The sequence below is a fragment of the Cebus imitator genome, unplaced genomic scaffold, assembly GCF_001604975.1.
Source record: "Cebus imitator isolate Cc_AM_T3 unplaced genomic scaffold, Cebus_imitator-1.0 Scaffold40, whole genome shotgun sequence".
In the NCBI taxonomy this organism is placed as follows: domain Eukaryota; kingdom Metazoa; phylum Chordata; class Mammalia; order Primates; family Cebidae; genus Cebus; species Cebus imitator.
In genome coordinates, this window is record NW_016107355.1 from 3,080,780 (window position 1) to 3,101,066 (window position 20,287).

The window sequence follows — 20,287 nt, forward strand, 5'->3', positions numbered from 1 at the left end:
TTAAATATATTTGTTATATAAATCTAGCAATATACAACTATGTTCTTATCTCACCAAGTTTAATTTATAAAATGTTATATGCAGATTATTTTTTCTAAGCCAAGGAACAAATGATTTACTTATAGGCTTATGTCCATATCTAACACCTTCCTAATGAGGATATCTTAAATTTTGAAGATACATAGCTCTATAATAACAATTTTTAATTCTTATTTAATTATACTTATTATTATTATTATTTTGAGATGTGGTCTTGCTTTGTTACCCAGGCTGGAGGGACACAATTTTGGCTCACTGCAACCTCCACCTCCCTAATTTAAAAAGTTTTCCTTCCTCAGCCTCCTGAGTAGCTGGAATTACAGGTGCCTGCCACCACACTTGGCTAATCTTTGTAATTATTTTAGAGACAGGGTTTCACCATGTTAGCCAGGCTGGCCTCGAACCCCTGACCTAGTGATCTGCCCGCCTTGGCCTACCAAAGTGCTGGGATTACAGGCGTGAGCCACGCCCTTATTAAGTTTTTCAATCAATTCATCACTTCTATCTATATTTTATAGAGCAATATTTATTGAATCCATTCATATGAGCTTAAGAATTCTGTGTATGGACATGTTAATACTTGCTAGCTCTTACTGAAAGTTAATTTCCATTGTTTACAGACTAGTGTGGAAAAAGCAAACATTTTTACCAAGCCAAAACAGAAGGCAAAACACAGCTTAGGAGGAAACTCATAGTAGTATTACTTGGAAACCAGAAAGAGTGTGTCTGTGAAGTTGACAACTAAATAAAAAAATACAAAAATGCATGAAAACGAGAATAGTTAACACAAATCCCTGTCTGCTCAATCTGTATGTTAATGTTGACTCCCCATGATATGGCCATAAAAGGAGCAGGTTTTTCTCCTTATACTAAGAAGATGAAACTTATTACATGAAGAATCTATATTTTTCACGGAAAATAAAATAGGTCTATTTGACTTTGCACCTTCAGCATTCAATGCACACTCTTTGATTCTGCAGTCATCCATTAAGTGGCCAGTTACTACAATTCTGAATTCATTTTGACCCCAAATTATTGATTACAATGTGCAAATCTGTTATTTAAAGCCAAATCTAGGTTTCTGTAGTAAATGTGGTAGGTTTCAGCTTTCCTGTTAAGCAATACTTATTAAACCATGTTCTATCTTTCTCCAGTTAATAGTACCTCAATAAATATTGATATGAAACAATTTCTTAAACCGGTAACTTTTATTCATATGATGCATTTGTCCTGTTTACGGTAGAATTTGAGAAGCCTATTTACACAGTAAAAATTAATGTTTATATGTGCATTAATTTGATAATTAATGGGGTAGAATAGCATAGAGTTATAGTCAACTTTTAGCCTGGTATTTCTGAAAAAGTCCTCCTTTATGAAATGTGCCATTTTGATGGTGGATTTATAATTACAAATGATATGTTAATGTAAGTACTATCAAGAAAAGACTTTTCACAGTAGTCTTGATTAAATTTAACAATCTTGTCCAAAGTCACCAAAATGCCTATGCTATGATAAATAATAGAGAAGGAGAAATAAACAACAGAATCTAAATTTTGACTTATATTGAGATTTCAAATAATCCAAATTAAACTGAGATTGAAAATTAAACTGATATAATCTCATGAACAGTACGTAGTTCATCGTAAATGCTGCTTAGATCAAATACCTGCATATGGCATATGCCTAATGATGTAGTGTTAATTTGCAGCTTTATTTATTAGTAGTGAGTTTTAAATTTATATATTTTAATGTTTATTTCCATAATTTTAAGAGAACATATTTGAAAATCCTCTTTAGTATATCCTACCTACACACACACACACACACACACACACACACACACACACATAAATGTGTTTAAGGTTACAGTTTAGTATTAGCTAAGAAATTTAATATAAATATATTGTATCAACATTTCATTCAGTAACAACATACTATATTTAAATGTCCTTTAGCACAGTAGACATATAACTAATAGACATTTTAAATAGAACATTAAAATGAAATAAAACATAGATGAAGAGCACAAAAGTGCCCAAGGGAGCAAAAGATAGAAAGTAGGAAAGTAAGAAAATAATGGAAGTAAAGAAGCATGAAAGAAAAAGGAAACAAAACTATATATTTCAAATATCAAATATACAAGCCATGTTGTATACTATATATATGTGTGTGCATATATATATATATATATATATACATATATGTATGCATGTATATAAAATTTGTAATCACTATAAAAAGGTTAAAAAGAAGGAGCACAAATTAGTTTTTAGCCACAGATTGGTTCATAGGATCTAATGGTTAAATGCAGCATCTACTCTTTAAAAAACCTTATGTACATACGCATTATCAGGAGAAAGCACAATCATGTATAAGCTCATATTTCAGGGATGTTGAGCTCTCTTAATCACGTTCGTGCTTATGTTGAATCATTTTGCTCTCTTTCATTTAAAAAAAAAGGTTATTTATAGCTATCAGTTTTTTTCTGTCCCTGCTTTATTTTGATCCCCAAAGACTAAGCATGAAAACTGCCTAGCAAAAAGTATATCTTTGCTTTCCAAAATAAGCATGTTCTCATTTACTAGCAAACCTTCTCATAATTGATTCAAAAAGAAATATTAACAAAACATACACTGTTGTTTTCTTTAGAGCATTTATAACTCTAATATACTACAAATGCATTAAAATAATTGTAATTTGAAAAGGAGCTTGTAAAATTTGATGATACTACAGAAGCCTCAAAATATGCACATTCGCAAGACAACATTACAATGTGCTTCATAATTTCTGTGTATTACATTCTAATATATTCATGTAAATTACCTAAATTAAAATCCTTCAGTAGATGTTGGTCATCCAGCTTTAAAGAAATTCTCCTTAATCATAAGGAGAGTAGTTTTTTAATTAATTGCTTAATTTTTAGCCATCTTTTCAGTGCCAATTCGCAACTAAAAATCCATCTAACCACTTTCACGTCTTAAATTTTATTGTTGCTTTACAATTACTTTAAATATCCTGAGCAGTAATTATATCTGTGACTATATGAGAGATTATTGCAATAGGCTTATAAAATAAATGAATGCTTTAACAGGCCTATTTTGCCTTCTTTTAGTTTTAACCTGGGTGGATAAAATTTATTTTTTGACCTCTCTTTGCCTCAAAGTTGATCTTAGCCACTCTTCCCCTCTCCCCACCTCCCAACCTAATTACATGAAGATATTCTTTTCACAGGCTTAGTAACCGGATGCCAATTTATCCCATTTAGGGGAAAAATTCTTAAGCTTTTAAATTCTAATATAAAATTCTGAATTCTAATATAAAAATTTCTGAAGTTTTGAAGTCTAATATAAAATTACAGAATGACAAGCATATAATGATTTTTAGAGACAATGGGATAACCTACATATTTTACAAATGATGAGTGTGATGAAAAGGTTTAAATAACTTGCCCTCAGTCACATTGCCATTTAGGACAGAACAAAACCACGAATGCCCTAGGAGAACATTCTCAATGCTTTTCTGCGTGTTTTCATCTTTGTTCATGCTTGCCAAGATGGCTCTTTTCCTTTTGTTTTCCTTTCTTTCTTTCTTCTGTCTCTCTCTTTTTAAACACAGTTAAAAAATGAGAAAAGGATCTGCCTTTCCTTTCCATCTTTGAAAGGAAGGTTTGTTTTCCAGTTTTATTCCCTCAGGCTTTTCAATAATATTATGACTGCTTTAATTGAATTCATAGCCCAATACGTTATGATCACTAGAGTAAACTGAAAAGTAGTGTCCATTATACAAACAACATAGGTCTTGGTGGAATTTTATAAGCATACATAAGGTACTTTACACATTGTTAAAGTGAACTATTAAGATTTCTCTGACATTTTGGCACATTGGCATGAAGCAGACCAGTGTGCTATGTGATGGTCTCAAAAGAAGCATATCATGGGTGCGACAGCCAGCCTAAGTTCAAGTTATGCAGTTGGCTCCATTGAAATAATAATTGTGCAACACCCACCTGACCCCACAGATCATCTTCCTGCCCTTTCATGGTGTCTGCCACCTTTATTAAAATGACTTTGGGAATTGAAACACTCTTAATACATGCACGTGTATCTGTGCAAAAAGTCATGACATTTGACACTTACATATAAACGTAAAATCAGTAATTGTCTGAGAAAACAAAAACATTGCAGATAACCCAAAATGCAGCAATCATAATCAAGGTGTGTTGGAGAAATACTACTGGGGATTGTATGTTCAGAATAGAAGCTGGCAATTTCTGGAATAAAGCCACAGAGAAAGGTTTCTGTGGGTGTGAATCAGGATCAAAAAAATGTTCTTTCCCTCAAGCAAAAACATCATAGTTTTTTTTTCCTCTATTTTTTTTTTCTTCTTTAAGTCACTAGAAAGAAGGAGTTTAGGGGTATGGGTCTACAAAGTAAATATACCTCCTCAAATAACTTCTTAATATTATGGAAAATAAAATAGATTATGTCTCCTGATGGGGAATAAACAAGTGTATTCATTTGATTAGAGTCCGTGAAAATGCTTGTGAGTGGATCCAGTGCTAGGTTATGTCAGATTCCTGGAGTCTGATGACACATATCAGTATATATGCATTCTGATGGAAAACAATGCGTGAATGCTATGAAATTTTTTTAATAAACAACCTATTTTATTAAACATGCTTTATCCAACTTCAGAAAATTTAAGCTTAGTTTTAAATACCTACTTCTCTGTACAAATAAGTAATGATAGCTGTAGGTGGCACATATGCATGGAATGTGAATAATCACCCTTCTGGATGATTGATTGCTTCAGTTCACTGAAAGTATTTGTTTATAAGTTTAAGCAATCTGTGGAATTTGGCATGACAGGCCCCCTTTCTCTTGCTTTCAAGGCCTTTAGAGCCTCACTGGGAGAAGAAATATCACATATGCTGAGAAAATTGCTAAAGGCTATGTAATGCTTCCAGCATATCCCATCTTTCATAGAACAATTGATATATTAGACATAATAAATATTGCATAACCTTCAGAATTTTGGCAGTGGTAGTTGAAGCTGAGAACTTTCACTTTTTATTATTAAATTAATTTTCTTTTTACTCTGGAATCTCCAAGTCTATACAATTTGAGGATATATTTAAATCATGATAATGAATAGGGAAGGTTCTATCGGTTTTATAGGAACGCATGTGAAGTCTGATATGTACTATGGAGCGCTTTCAGGTTTTCTCCCAGTGCTCAAGCATTTTTTTTTTTTTTTTTTCCAGGCAAGTTTCTGCAGCAGCGACTCCCTCCAGCGGCTCCGTGAATCCAGGGAAGGCAGCAGGAACACCAAATACATAGGCGTTCAAATAGCCAAATGGCAGGGAGAGGCAGCAAAGTTTGAACAGAAAGATCAAAAGGATAGGGGATGTTTTCAAGAATGGCTGAACAGATTCATTCCATTTCTCCGTCTCCTCCCCACCGCCTCCCACTCGGTCCTCTCCACGCTCCGCTGCCCCTCTCTCCGCCCCGTCTTCCTTCCAGAGCTGTGCCCGCAGCGATCTCTAGAGTGCGCAGAAACAGCAGTCCCAGCGAAGGCAAAGGCTCCAGCACCGCCAAAGCGTTTAGTTTCTACTGGACTGGTTGAGAATACATCTTGAAGTCCAAAGATGCCCACGCTGACCTTAAGGCTGGATTTTGTCGCCTCGATTGCCGCAGCTGACCCCAGCAGAAGCCCAGTCAAGGGGGCGGCCCCTCACCTCTCTGCGAGTTGATATGCAAAACAGTTACGTCAGATGGTGGGGGCGGGGCACCCCCGGGTTGAGTGGCAGCAGCTCCTGCCTAGGGAGGAGGAGCGAGAATCAGCCTGGTTCAGTGACTGAGACAAACTGGAGGTGAGAGGCGCTGGTACTGTCCACTGTGCTGTCGGTGCTGAACCTGAGACGCGAGCGGACCAGTTGCTCCAGCACTTGGAGGCAACGCCCTCTTGCACCCTCTGTGCCCTGTGGGACCCGCTTCACAAACAGGACCCATATCAACTTGACAAAGGAGTGTGGTATCGGACGTGGGAGAGAGTCCTCTGTTTGCCACCTGGGCGCTCATTCAGGCGTGACTTTGGAGATTTCTACAGTTTTAGACCAAACTATTTTGTTTTGTTTTTTTCCTGGCTAAGAGGATCTTTTCAGTTTTTTTTTTTTTTTTAATTGTGATTTAGATTTCCACAGCGTTTAGGAATCTTTCTGGGGGACTTTCGTGACTGTTAAAATAAGGTAAGAAAAAGAATATTGTTGTAAATGATTACAAGTGGGGAAGAAATACAGACTGCTATACACAAATTTTAAAACAAGTTATGCTTATTTTTATAATTTGAAACTGGACTTTTGGCAATGATTGCAAAAATATTTTAATAATTACTATTATTATTATTTACAAGATCAACTGTTAGTGATTATGCACTAAATTTTAGAGGGGAAGTTTGAGAGCTTTGTTTTTTGTGAAGTTAATATCATCGTGTTATAGCTTGCTTTATAAATATAAATATTTTAGAGCAATACTTCCAGCAGGGTTCAAGGGATAGGAAGCATTCAAGAAAACCCCCAAACATATAAGAAAATGATGTTAAATAAATCAACCAGCAACTTGTTTAGAACAAATATAATCTAATAATTATTTGAATGGACTAATCTCTGGTTAATCATCAATATTATTTCCTATATCTAAAGCACAGACTTCAAAGTGCAGAGCTCTCTAAACATTTTTTTGGAAGGGAGGAGGTAGAGACAGGAACATTTATATCATGCTGGGTCCATTTACATGTGTTGTTATGCAGTAGATCCAAATAAAACTTAACGAAACTCAGTCTCTGAGAATTCCACACCCCAAGGTCATGTGTATTTCCAAGTTGGGGGCTGTTTGTTCTGCTATTGACTAGTAAATGTCATCCCCTTGCCACCCCCTCAGGTTAGAGGTGGATATAAATTGGAAAGTCTGATTTAATAATACAGTATTAGTTTGTATTATAGTTGCTTGTGCTGTTGGTAATTGAATGGAACTGGGAAGCATGGGCTGAGAAAATGTCTCACTATTTCAGCAATGTTTAACCTCTTGCATGCTTAACAGAGAGCTTTTCTCTACTTAGAAGATTTTCTTTTGAAGCTATGTTCCTTTTGTCAATTGGCTGTGTGTTCTGGGTGTGTACAGAGAAAGAATTCAGTGTGGAAAACGACTGAACAGTACTTCTCATAGAGAGTAATTATTAAATGATAGAAGTTTATCCTGTGTTCTTCGTATTTCTTATTATTATTCATGACTTTATTTGACAGGTGTGATGGTTTGCCTGATAAATGGAATTGCGGTCTCTCATTTATGTCATTTAGTGACATTAGATTAAGTATAAATGATGGCTGGAAAAGCATGGGGGTAGGAGGGAGTATTTCCTTTACATTCCAGAGAGAAAGAGTTTAAGTTGCAAGTACACGTCCAATATTAATAGGAATGAGTTAAAGATAAAGCTGTTTTATACTTAACAAGTATTATTCAACAGATTAGAGCTATGTTTTTCAGCAGAAGTACACTAAGTTTAAATATTTGTATATTTCAAAATATCATAAAATATCTGCTCTAGTTGCATTAGAGTTACTAGGATGAAGTTTAGCTTTAGAATTTCATGATTTAAAATAAGCCCTCTAGTAGATATTTTTCATTGTATTTACTACACAGCCCTACAAGAGAGTGATTGCCACAAGAAATGCATATTGTTGCAAATACTAGAGGTCAAATGTAAATCTTTTTAAGTTGTTCACATCTTTTACCCTAAACAGACATTCTTTGTAGGATTCATGTCAGTCATGTGATCTTAAATTAAATATTCGTACAAATTTTGAAAGCCTGGATTGGGCAGAAAGGCAAAACAGAATATATAAAACTCTGAGCTAGGAAATTTATGCAACATAATCTCCTTTAAATACACAAAGAATCATTCTTTACTATTACAAATTTTGAAACTTTCTTGTTAAAACTAATTATATTGGTATAAATATTTAGACTGTGAAATTTCTGACTAAATTATGGCTTATTTTATTTTTCATTTTATTTATTATCTTGAAACATTAATATATATCTTAATTTTATAGCTTATTTGAAAGGCAGTATAATATGTAAACATTATATTTACTCAAAATGTATCTGAGTGTATCATTGACTTCTGTTTGCACAAAGTTTTCCAAGATATATGTCTTTACTCAAGTATAAACATTTACCTGGAAGTACCAATATCTGGAATTCTTTCAGATGAAATTTAGTGTTTCATCTAGCAGTAACGTAGCTGAACACTAAAGTCAAACTAAGCTACTGGCAATATTAATCAAAGGTTGAGTTGATGAGACTATAAATTTAAAGTGTTAGAACCATTTTTTTTTTCTGATTTTTCTATACATTTAGCTTTTGTATCTTAGTCCTGAAATAAGTTAAACTGGATTCCCATTATAAGTCCAAATTTAGCATATAGGGGACACTATTTAAATGCAGAACAAGATTCCCACTGAAACTAGTAAAATTGCCAACTTTAAAGACACTTATGAAAGGTATTCAAATGTGGTGGCCCCTTATTAAGTCTTTAATCCACAAAGAAATGACCATATTTTGGAGTTACAATGAACTCATGTAAAACATAAAGGACTATTCAGTAACACAACACTGGATGGCTTGTTAAGACATTAACTCATTTCATTACAGACACACTGCAAATATATGTAGCACTGTTTGCACAGAAATGATGAACTTCTTAAAGTCTATAGAAAATTGTTAAAATAATTTAATTACATACTACATGACATACTAGATTTGTCTTTCTTGTTTCTCAGCCTCATAAGGTTCATCAATCAAACAAAAAGAAATTGAGTCAAAAATGAAATTTGTAAATAGATTTTTTCTGCTTACGAATAAGATGAATTCCTGCTTATGTTTTGTGAGATTTAAGATAAGGGTGGATCAATTTGGAACTTCCGTTATCAAGGCTATATATGCTTTATTTTTCTTTCTTTCTTTTTTTTTTTTTTCGGTTTTCGATTTACTAACATGGGCAATAGAGAAATACTAATCCTAATTACTCTAAAAATTTTGAAAAAACTTTAAAAATACCTTTTAAAATGAAAGTTCTTTGCCTACTAATTTATTGATAATTTTCTTTGCCTACTAATTTATTGATAATTTTCTTTGAATAATGACCATTTAAAAATAATATTAAAATCTCATTTATCAATGAAAACTAAAGGTCTTGAATAACATCTATTAGTCCTTCATACTTGTCCAAAATTGCCATATTATCTCTCACACTTTTTACTACTTAATATATTATGAAGCTCCAAAGACTCTTGTGAAATAATAAGCTAGAAAAAATACTTCCTGTTGTTAGCATAATTCTAACAGTCAAGTGATCAATTATCCTTTACCAAACAGACGTCATCACCTTCTGCTTCAACACCTCCAATGTCTTTTGGGTATAGTCTGCTTAAGGTTAGTTGTAGAATAGCTTGTGGAAATATCCTAATTTTCCAATTAAATGGGTAACCATGTAGCAAAGCAATTGGTCTCTTTGTGTTTTAAATCACCTTAGTATTGAAGAATTAATATTATTATAATGGATGGGATCATGTTTTGATAAACTCAGAGTTCTAATGGGTTTTCTGAAAGGGGATGAATTAAATAATAGTATAAGTGTTTGAGACAATTAGAGTGTGTGTGTATGAATATATGTATGTACATATATATTAACACATATATGTATATACACCCCTATATGTCAATTCTACTCTACAGTGAACGTGCAAGAGGCATGACCTAGAACATGCAAGTTAAAGACATGCTACTTAATACAAAATAATTTAAATAATAAGCTGTAATACAATATATAACTTTTAGGGGCAAATTTGTCTTCTAATTTCTGTTACTTTTTTATTTTGGCTAGAATGCTTGTGCACATACCAGTTTCTTTGGCATGAAAATTACATTTAGAACCTCTCATGCTGATTGGCAAGGGAAGGAACAATTGAAAATGAACATTTACCAGGAATAAAAAACAAAATGGATGTGTACATAATGAAGAGTTTAGAGTATCACATTAATTATGAGAAAATATGAGTTCTGATGAAGGATTTGAAAATTACTGTCTATAAAAGTAAAACATCAGGTTTACTTCCTACAAATCTTCAGGTAGTAAGCCATACCCCTTTGTGGAACAGAGCCTGGATATCCCTGCACATAACATATTTTTATTCCTTGTTTATTAATGTTTTCATGCATAGATGTGGTGAAATAGGAGAACAATTTCATTCTGAACTTCCTTGGTTTAAACTCAAGTAATTAATATTAATTTAATGTGGCTTTTGGTATCAAATTACATAATTCTCTAAAGCAAAGTGGTTGCTTAGTGAGTTCATTCGCAGGTCAATACATAAAATATTATTTCAACTCATAACTAGCATCTCACAACTAACAATTCTAAAGCAAACAATATAAAAATACTTCTTCATTAAGTTGTATTTAAACATATACTGTAATTGAGAAACTTACTTTACTGATGTATTTTCTCTGTTAATATAGCACCAAGGTAGCAATTAAGACATACACACAGTAGCAATTAGAACATACACACCTGAACTGTATTCCCCAAAGACGATGATGAAATGGAAGTAATTTACCTTTGTTAGTTGGACCACCCCCACAAAACACATTACATACTGTTTTACTGTCTCTTGAGTTATTATTTTTTTTTAAACTTCTAAAACCCTAAAAGTAAAAGTCCTTACATGAAAACACAAATGCCTACCTGCCCTCTGTAGTTACATGCCTCTTTTCTCAAAGCCTCACCACTGACTGTGACTCTACTGTCAGTCAGACTATGAGCTGCCCCACTTAGGTTTAAGGAGTCTGGGCCTTCATATTTCTAAAGAAAAAGAGCCAGTGAGTTGCTACTAGTAAAAAATATTTGTTGCTTCATGATGGAGTGCCTATTGATATTTTGCCATTTGGTCTTTGATTCTGGATTTGCTTTTTCATCTGGGAAGAGGAATAAGATAGACACAGAAATCATTCGAAGTATTAATAGGTATTCATGTGTATTTATTGATATCAGGCCATTTTACCCATATTAATTCATGTAACATTTACATGGCTTTGAAAATATTGATATTGTTCATTTCTTATTATTCACATTAATTTGAGAAAGGAGAAACTCACAGCAGATCTCCACACCACTGTATCTTGTGGTCACACAATTAGGAATAGGTGACTTAGGGAATCAAACCAAGTTTACAAGCTACACTATACATGCCTAGTACCTCTATTAAATCAAAAGTCCAATTAGCTATGTCATTTTCAAAACTAAGCTTTTTAACTGTGATAATCTCTTTACTATATGTAAATGTCTCTTGTTATTTTCCTAAGACTATTCCTTAAATAAGTCATTGAAATTATTTTATAGCCTATATTCTTTAGTATATACACTTTAGAATGCATAATACCAAAGACCTTAAGGAGTTTTTCCTCTATATTTAATGTTATAAAGATGCTACATTAATTAATGTCATAGAATATTCAAAATATTAGCACCACCTCGTTGTTTCCCTTGGAGCCTCAAACACCATAAGAAACAATAGAATAGAGCAGTTAATGTTTCCTAGGAATTCAAGTTGTTTTTCTTGTTTCCCTTAAAAGTCTAGTAGGAGATCAAATTCAAACACTTGGTGAAATTTAGACCATTTTAAGCAATTAGCATTTGTAGTATCAACTGCTATTCACATGTAATCCTTAAGATTAGTTAGCTGCTAAAATTTTGAATAGTCTCTGAGATTAAATCAAGATTAAATAAAATAATCAAAACAAGTATCTGGATTTGAGGCACAATAGCAAGGAAGTAAACTAAGGTGGGTTCTTGAAGCCTTTGGAAACATTAAATACTTTATTCTATTGTTTCTAATTATATTTGAGGCAAAGGGAAATACTGGCCACTAGCTGTTGCTCTTTGTTTTCATACAGCCTTTAGGGTGACAGAAAGAGAAGAGGTAACTGCTGTTTGCAGTAATTATAACACAGCTTCCAGATGAGCCAGGAAGTTGCATCAGACTCCCTACTGAATCCTCATTATACAAGTTTTTGTTGCCTTTACTAAATGGATCCCAAAGGAGATAGAAAAGTTTTATTTTGTTAAGAAAGTTTAACTTTAAAGTGGAAAGCATATCGGGCCTTTTATTTAATATTTACATATTGGCTAGCAATACTTATTGTTTCACTTTTGACATGAAGTCTGGCATAAAAGTTTTTAATCTTGAAATTTTTGTGAAATTGTGTATACTATTTGTTGAATTCATTGTTCCTCATTCTCTGTGGAGCCCTGGGAAGTCCATTCGCTCTAACAGCTGCAATAATCATCTCTTCACAGATATTCTCCAAATCTGTAGCTCTGACCCAGATTTAAAGTCCATTAATGTATTTACAAAGGCCTTCTGGACGTTTTAACTCTGATTTCATGGTGACAGCACAAACCTCATGAACTCATGAGCTCATCCCTAACATGATCCCCTATTCTATTTTTTTCTGCCATTCTGTTAATGGCAAATTCTCCTTCAATTCTCTCTAGTCTAAAAATCTACAGATATTTAAAAATCACATCATTCTTCCTATATAATATACAGCAGGTACACAAGTTTTAACAACCCTTGCTTTATCATGTAGCTTTATCTGATTCCCAATTCTTCATTTTTTCTCTTATCATCTTGACCTTGACTCAGACTGTCCAAACTGAGACAGAATTATTTTGACATCATTTACACTAGTGTCTCTTATTCCTGTTTATTCCTGCTGTAATAATAATTAATGAGATAAAATTTCTGGTGATTCATAATATGCCGTGCATAGTCTTAAGCATTTATAAAAACAATTTCATTTTATATACGATGTAGATATAGGAAAACCATCTTTTTAAAAAAATTAATTTATTTTTCAACTTTCATTTTAGATTCAGGGGATATATGTTCGTGTTTGTGACATAGAGGTTTGGGGTATGAGTGATCCCATTACCCAGGTACTGAGCCTAGTACCCACTAATTCCTTTTTCAGCTCTTGCCTCCCTCTTACCTCTCCACTCTTGTGGTCTCCAGTGTTTGTTATTGTCATCCTTATGTCCTTGTGTATACAATATTTAACTCCCACTGATAAGTGAGAACATGGAGTACTTGGTTTTCTGTTCCTGTGTTAATTTGCTTTGGATAATGGTCTTCAGTTACATTCACATTGCTGCACAGGACATTATCTTGTCCTTTTTTATGGCTGCATAGTATTTCATGGTATAAGTGTACCACATTTTCTTTATCCAGCCTACCATTGATGAACACCTAGGGTGAATTCATGTCTTTGCTATAGTCAATGGTGCAGCAATGAGCTTTCCAGTACATGTATATTTTTTGTAGAATGATTAATTTTCTTGTGGCTATATACCCAGTAATTGCATTATTGGGTCAAATTGTAGTTCAGTTTTAAGTTCTTTGAGAAATCTCCAACCTGCTTTCCACAGTGGCTGAAGTAATCTGTATGGCAACCAATAGCATTTAAGACTTCACTTCTCTCTGCAGCCTCACCAGTATCTGTTGTTTTTTGACTTAATAATAACCATTCTGACTGGTGCAAGATAGTATCTCATTGTGGCTTGATTTGCATGTCTCTGATGATTAGTGAACATTTTTTCATGTTTGTATGTCTTCTGAAACCACATCTTAAGGTGTTGCCCACAGAGCTGAGACTCAGATCAAGTTTTGTCTGAAGTCAACTACATGATCAGATCCTAGTCTTTATGCCCGGCTCTTACAGATTTCATATTTTCTCTGGATTTCTCTTGATTAAAATATGCTTTAAAATGCCACTGTGTTCAGAAATCATCACTGGATCTCTAATTTTTACATTGACACTCTGCTGCTTTAAAGATTCTTCTATTTGCTTCTACACCCTATAAGTAGTCAATCTGCTTTTGCATTTTCTGATATGTGAAATGCACATATGCGAAACAAAGAGAAGCTAAAATATAAAGCATAGAGTAGTTCCTTACCTCTGTATAAACACAGTGTCCTGTCTGGACTCTTGGACTTTCAAGAATCCCAGTTTGCGTCCCACTCCTCCACATCCTGCCAAATGTTCTTATAGTGTGAGAGTATATTGTGCTCCACTGTGATTCTCAGAGTTGCTGTACTTTTTGTTGCAGTAAATGTCATGTCGGTGTCACCCTGGCTCTCACCAAACTGTTCACTTTTTAAAACATACGTATGTTTTCTGTTGTGACGTACAAATTATCACAGACTTAGCCACATAAACATTTATTATCTCACAGTTTACATGAACTATGAGTCTGGGTACAGGTTAGCTGGCTCCTCTGCTCAGGACCTCACCATCAAGGTTTCCGCCTGGGTTTTTATTCGAAGCTCAGGATCATTGGCTGGATTTGTTTCTTTGCAGCTCAGAACTCATGGAGACTTGTCTCTTCAAGGCCAGCAGAAGAATTAATCTGACTGCATCTATTTCTGACCTCTAACCCCGCTTTTAAAGGCCCACTTATCCAGTCAGGCCCAGCTAGACTAATCTCCCTTTGATATACACGAAGTCAACTGATTTGAGACTTAATCTTTAAATCCCTTCCTTTTTGCCATATAATGTGACCACAAGAGCAATGACACATTAACTTTGCCATGTTCTATTGGCCAAAAGCAAGATATAGGTCCTGCCTATATACAAGGGGAGGTGATTACACAGGAGTATGTCATTGGGATTCATGCAGCATTCTGCCTAATGCACCTGGTTAAAGTTTTACTTAAACCTTAGTCTTTATTGCTTGAATGCCACTGAGCTCTTCTTTCTAACCCTAAATTTATGACCTAAACTGTGTAGTAGACAGTTGAAAGTTGCTTCTGGATTTTTTAATGTGTCGTAGGCTGTTCTTCCTAATTAATCCTTTTATAGGAAGAAGCCTAGAAACTTCTGTATGTAAAAACTGCATAGTTTAAAAAGTTTAAATTACTTCATATATACGTAAATTAATTGATTCTTATTCTCATTTTATACTTGCTTTTATTACATAATGTTTCATACATGTAGAACTATAGCAGCTTTATGCTGATGGATTTGGGTAATGGTTTTTGTTATTAGAGTTTGGTAATCTGCTGTGTTTTCCCATTCTTAACTTTGGTCTCTGCGTAACTGAGAACCACACAAAGGATATTTTATTACGACCTTATTGCATGCAACATGGACTATTTTCACGCAAGTCAGAAACTTGTATTTAATATTATATGTATGCTCCTTAACAGATAATGTAATAATTACATAGAAAGTGAGCATGACATTTTACACTTGCTATTTAGGAAAAGTGCAACAGATGTATTTTAGATTTACTTTAAAAAAAACTTCAACATTTGAAAAAAATGTCACGTTCAAAAGATCTGCAAAAGAAGATTTATGTGCTATGGATAATTTTTTCTTATTTAGGCAGTCTAAAGATTAGTAAATTATCGGGCAATTACTTTTTACTAACATTAATTATACAGAAAAAGCCATTGCACTTATATCTTTTACATGGAACTAAAACAATTTCATCTTGACAAAAGCTAAATAAAAATAACTAACTCATAGATAAATTCAGTTTTTTATTCTTTTATAAACAATGCTTTGAACGGTATTGTTAAGATTGTAGCATTTTAGCTAGGTACGGTGGCAAAAGCCTGTAATTCCAGGATCATTGGCTGGATTTGTTTCTTTGCAGCTCAGAACTCATGGAGACTTGTCTCTTCAAGGCCAGCAGAAGAATTAATGTGACTTTGGGAGGCCAAGGTGGCCAGGTCATCTGAGGTCAGGAGTTCAAGACCAGCCTGGCCAACATAGTGAAACCCCATCTCTACCAAAAATATAAAAAATTAGTCAGGTTTGATGGCAGGCACCTGTAATCCCAGCTACTTGGGAGGCTCATATGGGAAAATCATTTGAAACCAGGAGGCACAGATTGCAGTGAGCCAAGATCACGCACTCCAGACTGGGCGACAAAAGCAAAACTCAGTCTAAACAAACAAGCAGAAAAAGAATATAGTTATTTTAAGAGAAATAAATGACTTCAATAAATATATTAAATACCTACTAGGTGCTGGGGCTGGGTAGAGAGAGACAGAGTACCTGCCCTACCCTCTCGATGGCAAGATAGACAATAAGCAAACTAATAAGGCCAAAGTAAAATGTAACATCTGGCTTTGATAAGTATTCAGGTAAAGAGTAAAACAGGCAAAGTATTACTAAGGAGTCAGAGTGCCACCTAAGATAGGAGTTATCATGTGTTCCAACTTCATGTCATTCTGAGGAACTCATTAAGTAGTTTCTGATTAAAGTTAATATTCCTTATCATTCTAAAATGTGTGAATGTTTTATCCATAATTATAACTGAGAAAACGTGATATTAGTAAGCCCCAGGGACTTTAAGAAAGAGCTTATCATCCAGTAAGAAGTCAATACATTTCAGGTGGGAGAATGTTGACTACTGAACATCTACTCACAAAATAGAACTTTATGATTACCTAGTATTGATTCGATATAATACCTTAAAATCCTCTAGAATGAACTTCAATTTGTAAAATTCTATTCAGTCTTAAATGCCAAATTGTTGGCAAAAACCAGAAGGCACATATTGTGGAAAAGAAATTACTTTCTGTGGTTTTCTTGTTAATGAAAATTAGCTTTCATTTTTGTTTAGCACTACAGTGTATTTGAAATATGTTAATAGGTTATTTTCTTTTCTTTCCACTTTTAAACATACTATATAGAGCATGTTGCAACTAAATTCTGGGGCTTAAAGCTGATTTCTGAGTATGAGTTTAGACCCTTTAGCATTGTGCAGTTTATTTGTTTAGAACTTCACATTTTTTTCATCAAAAATTTAAGTGTTCTAAAATGTATGTTCCTTTAAAGCAATGATTGAGTGAGCTGGTATTTATATCAATGATTCATTATCCCAGACACTATGGCATTATTAGGGAAAGAGAAATGCTTAGAATGCTTTTTGGGTTTGTGCACATGCTTGAGAAACTACAGTGATGGTTTGTTATTATGTAATTGTATTTTCTTTATTCAAATAGTGTGACATTGTTGGACTATGTAGGAAAAAAGCAAAAGAAAATAATAATAATAAAAATACATCTATACCTTTAGAAAATAAGTGCAAAAATTAAGTGCACACAATATCTCAATCCCTTGGCAGAATATCAAAAGTTAGTGCACTTACAAAGAAAATAAGACTTGAAAGAAATACATGAATTGTGCCAAATATTTTCCTGAATTATTTCCTTGGTGAGAATTCTCATAAAGCTGTAATTAATTGGGGTAAAAACAATTAAAACCTGAAGAGAAAGTCTCTAGAAAATGCTTTGCATGTAAAGTCTACTTATTTGCAATTCATGACAACAACAATTTCAAATTAATACCCTCTGCAACTGTTTATTTTCTTTCAGTCAGTGCCCTATTTCTCTACATGTCCTGAGGCCTGAGAAAGTCAAAGTGCTTTCATTCAGTTTGTTTCCCTGTCTGTGCACAAATAGTACAACTTAATTGATAATGTCTGTAGTAGGACTGTGTGCCCAGCTGTGAAACCTGCTCCAGATGCTAGCACTCTACTGGACTTCTAGTTAATTATACATGTTTTGCTGAACATCAGGCTTAAGTTAAAAACTGTCTAAAAATCAGCAGAGGGAGCTCAAGAAGGCAGTAAGGATATTTTGATTCTGGCCTGCTAGTGCCACTATGTTTTGCCTCAAAAATAGTCTTCAGGTAGAGCAAATAAAGGTAGTTTTAAGCACAAAATAACCTTTTGAAGTTGCAAAATTCAGAATTGTTTAAATGGAGAAGCCACGCTGTCGCTCTTAAAATTGCTGTGTCCTATTTATTATTGGCCTTAAATGGATTTGATTTATAAATGGACACTATGGAAACCCCGCTGTGTGATACTCAGGCTTTTACTGCCCCAGTTTTTAGATCTTAACACTGGGTTCTTGATCCAGAAAATAGAATGTGACAGGATGCCGAGTATACAAGTGACTTCTGTGAATCACCAGCAGGCTTAAATTCAACCTGTGGTAGTCGTTAGAATACGGCAGGTCATATCCTAAAATTTTGCTGTTTAGTTCAACTACAATGGACTTACTTAACCATTATTTTTTGCTCTACTTCAGAACCTTTCAAACTTTTAAAACTGGCACAAAGATAAAGCATATCAGTCTTCAGAAACTGTTAAACAGACAGGATGTTTACAGTTAGCAACTTCACACCAAGAGCCATGTCCCACATTTATATACCTCACATATTTGAAAATAAAAACTATCTCAAGTTATTTTATTTTATTTTTTTTTGAGACGGAGTTTCGCTCTTGTTACCCAGGCTGGAGTGCAATGGCGCGATCTCGGCTCACCGCAGCCTCCGCCTCCCGGATTCAGGCAATTCTCCTGCCTCAGCCTCCTGAGTAGCTGGGACTACAGACGCGTGCCACCATGCCCAGCTAATTTTTTGTATTTTTAGTAGAGACGGGGTTTCACCATGTTGACCAGGATGGTCTCGATCTCTTAACCTCGTGATCCACCCGCCTCGGCCTCCCACAGTGCTGGGATTACAGGCTTGAGCCACCGCGCCCGGCCTCAAGTTATTTTTGATTGGGATGTTGTTATATGATTTTTAAACATCCTGCTTGAAATATAAAACCTGCTAATTTAAAAACGTTTTCCAATTAAAGTTTTTTCTTTTTTGTTTTTGTAAGGGACAAAGAGTATAATATATGTCTTAATGATTCAGTTGAAAACCTCCATTGGAGCATTCTGGAAAAAGAAACAAAACCGTATTTCTAATGATTTAACATAACTTCATCTTGGTAGTGTTATTCATTCCTGATTTCATACTAAATTAATGGATTTCTCCATAACAGCATTTTTGTAATTAGTTGATTTTTTTCTATATGAAATTTAAATTTAATAGCAGCATATGTGATTTATTGAGATTACATAAAGCCAAATTTTAGTAAAATTTGCTTATTTGGCATGCAGTTTTTATATAAATGTCTAGTGATCTACAAGCTTTTGAAATGTGTATTTGAAATTAAATTATGCTTTTATTATTATAACATTTCCTCAGAAGTTGAATTACTCGGCAAAAATCACACGGCCACTTTTAAGTGATAGGAATAGCTGTTGTTGTATTATTTTTTATGAGGATTAAATCTAGTAATGGTTGTGATATTATTTAACCATAGTGCTGGGTGCTATAATTTTGTTAAGAGTAAAAATGCACTCTGGATTTTTATTTACATTTACTTATTAGTGAGTGTGGTGTTTTGATGTTTTTTTCTTGTAGTAATTCTTCTGTTATAACATTTCTTTATATATTTTGACTGTTATCTTAAAAGAATCATAGCTCGATTGTATGGAATCAATGAAAATAGATGCCACAGAATAATAATAATTGTGTATTGAACAATTATTATTCTTCAGATACATTTCTAGACACTATTAAGTTATTTTGATAAAAGTTTAGAAGAGCTTTTAAGGTAGAACTAAGGTGAAATCAAGATTTCTGAGAGGTTACAGACCATACCTTCTCTGACAGGAAGGGCACATGTTTCTCTCTGGCTCAAAAGGCCCCAATGATCTCTGTTCTATATTAAGAACTCTGTGACTTTACTGTTATAATTTCCATGTAAATTGATTATTCTTCAGTGTGTAAAGTCTTCCTTAAAAGTCATTAGGCCCAGTATGTTTTTCTAGGAAGCACTTGGCCTTCTCAAGTATGTAAATATTTCTTCAAAATATCTTATCTCTTGAATATCTACGATTCCAAACAAAATATATTATTCTGATATAATCCTGATTACCTAATATTCTTTAAGAAGTTCTAAACTGTTAGCAAAAACCAAAATTACCACTAATTAAAAACTTCCTTCATTTAGAGGAAAAATAAAACTAATTTTATTAATGTGGTTATATATCTGTTTTTCATTCAAGTCTTACCACTAAAAGGCAGAATAGTGAAACTTCTATTTCAGGCATACGCCACATGTTTTATCTTAGTAGCAGATGTCAAACTGAACATGGTATTGAAACTGAGTTACAAATTAAGTAAAATCATAAGGTAGCATTTCTACCAGGAACAAAAATATTTTTTCAGAAGTCTGTTATATATATATATATATATATATATATATATATATATAT

General features: G+C 33.8%; 1 protein-coding gene across 4 annotated transcripts in view; it reads left to right on the forward strand.

Moving 5' to 3' along the window:
• Positions 1–5,558: 5,558 nt before the first annotated feature.
• The window catches only part of FSTL5 (follistatin like 5), an 826,955-nt gene continuing 812,226 nt past the window's right edge, over positions 5,559–20,287 (forward strand). For 3 of the 4 annotated variants that reach the window (XM_017525990.2, XM_017525989.2, XM_017525991.2), the window contains exon 1: positions 5,559–6,286. The gene's annotated coding sequence lies outside the window, so the exon portion shown is untranslated. The remainder of the gene's footprint in view (positions 6,287–20,287) is intronic. The other variant, XM_037737587.1, reaches the window with a different exon arrangement.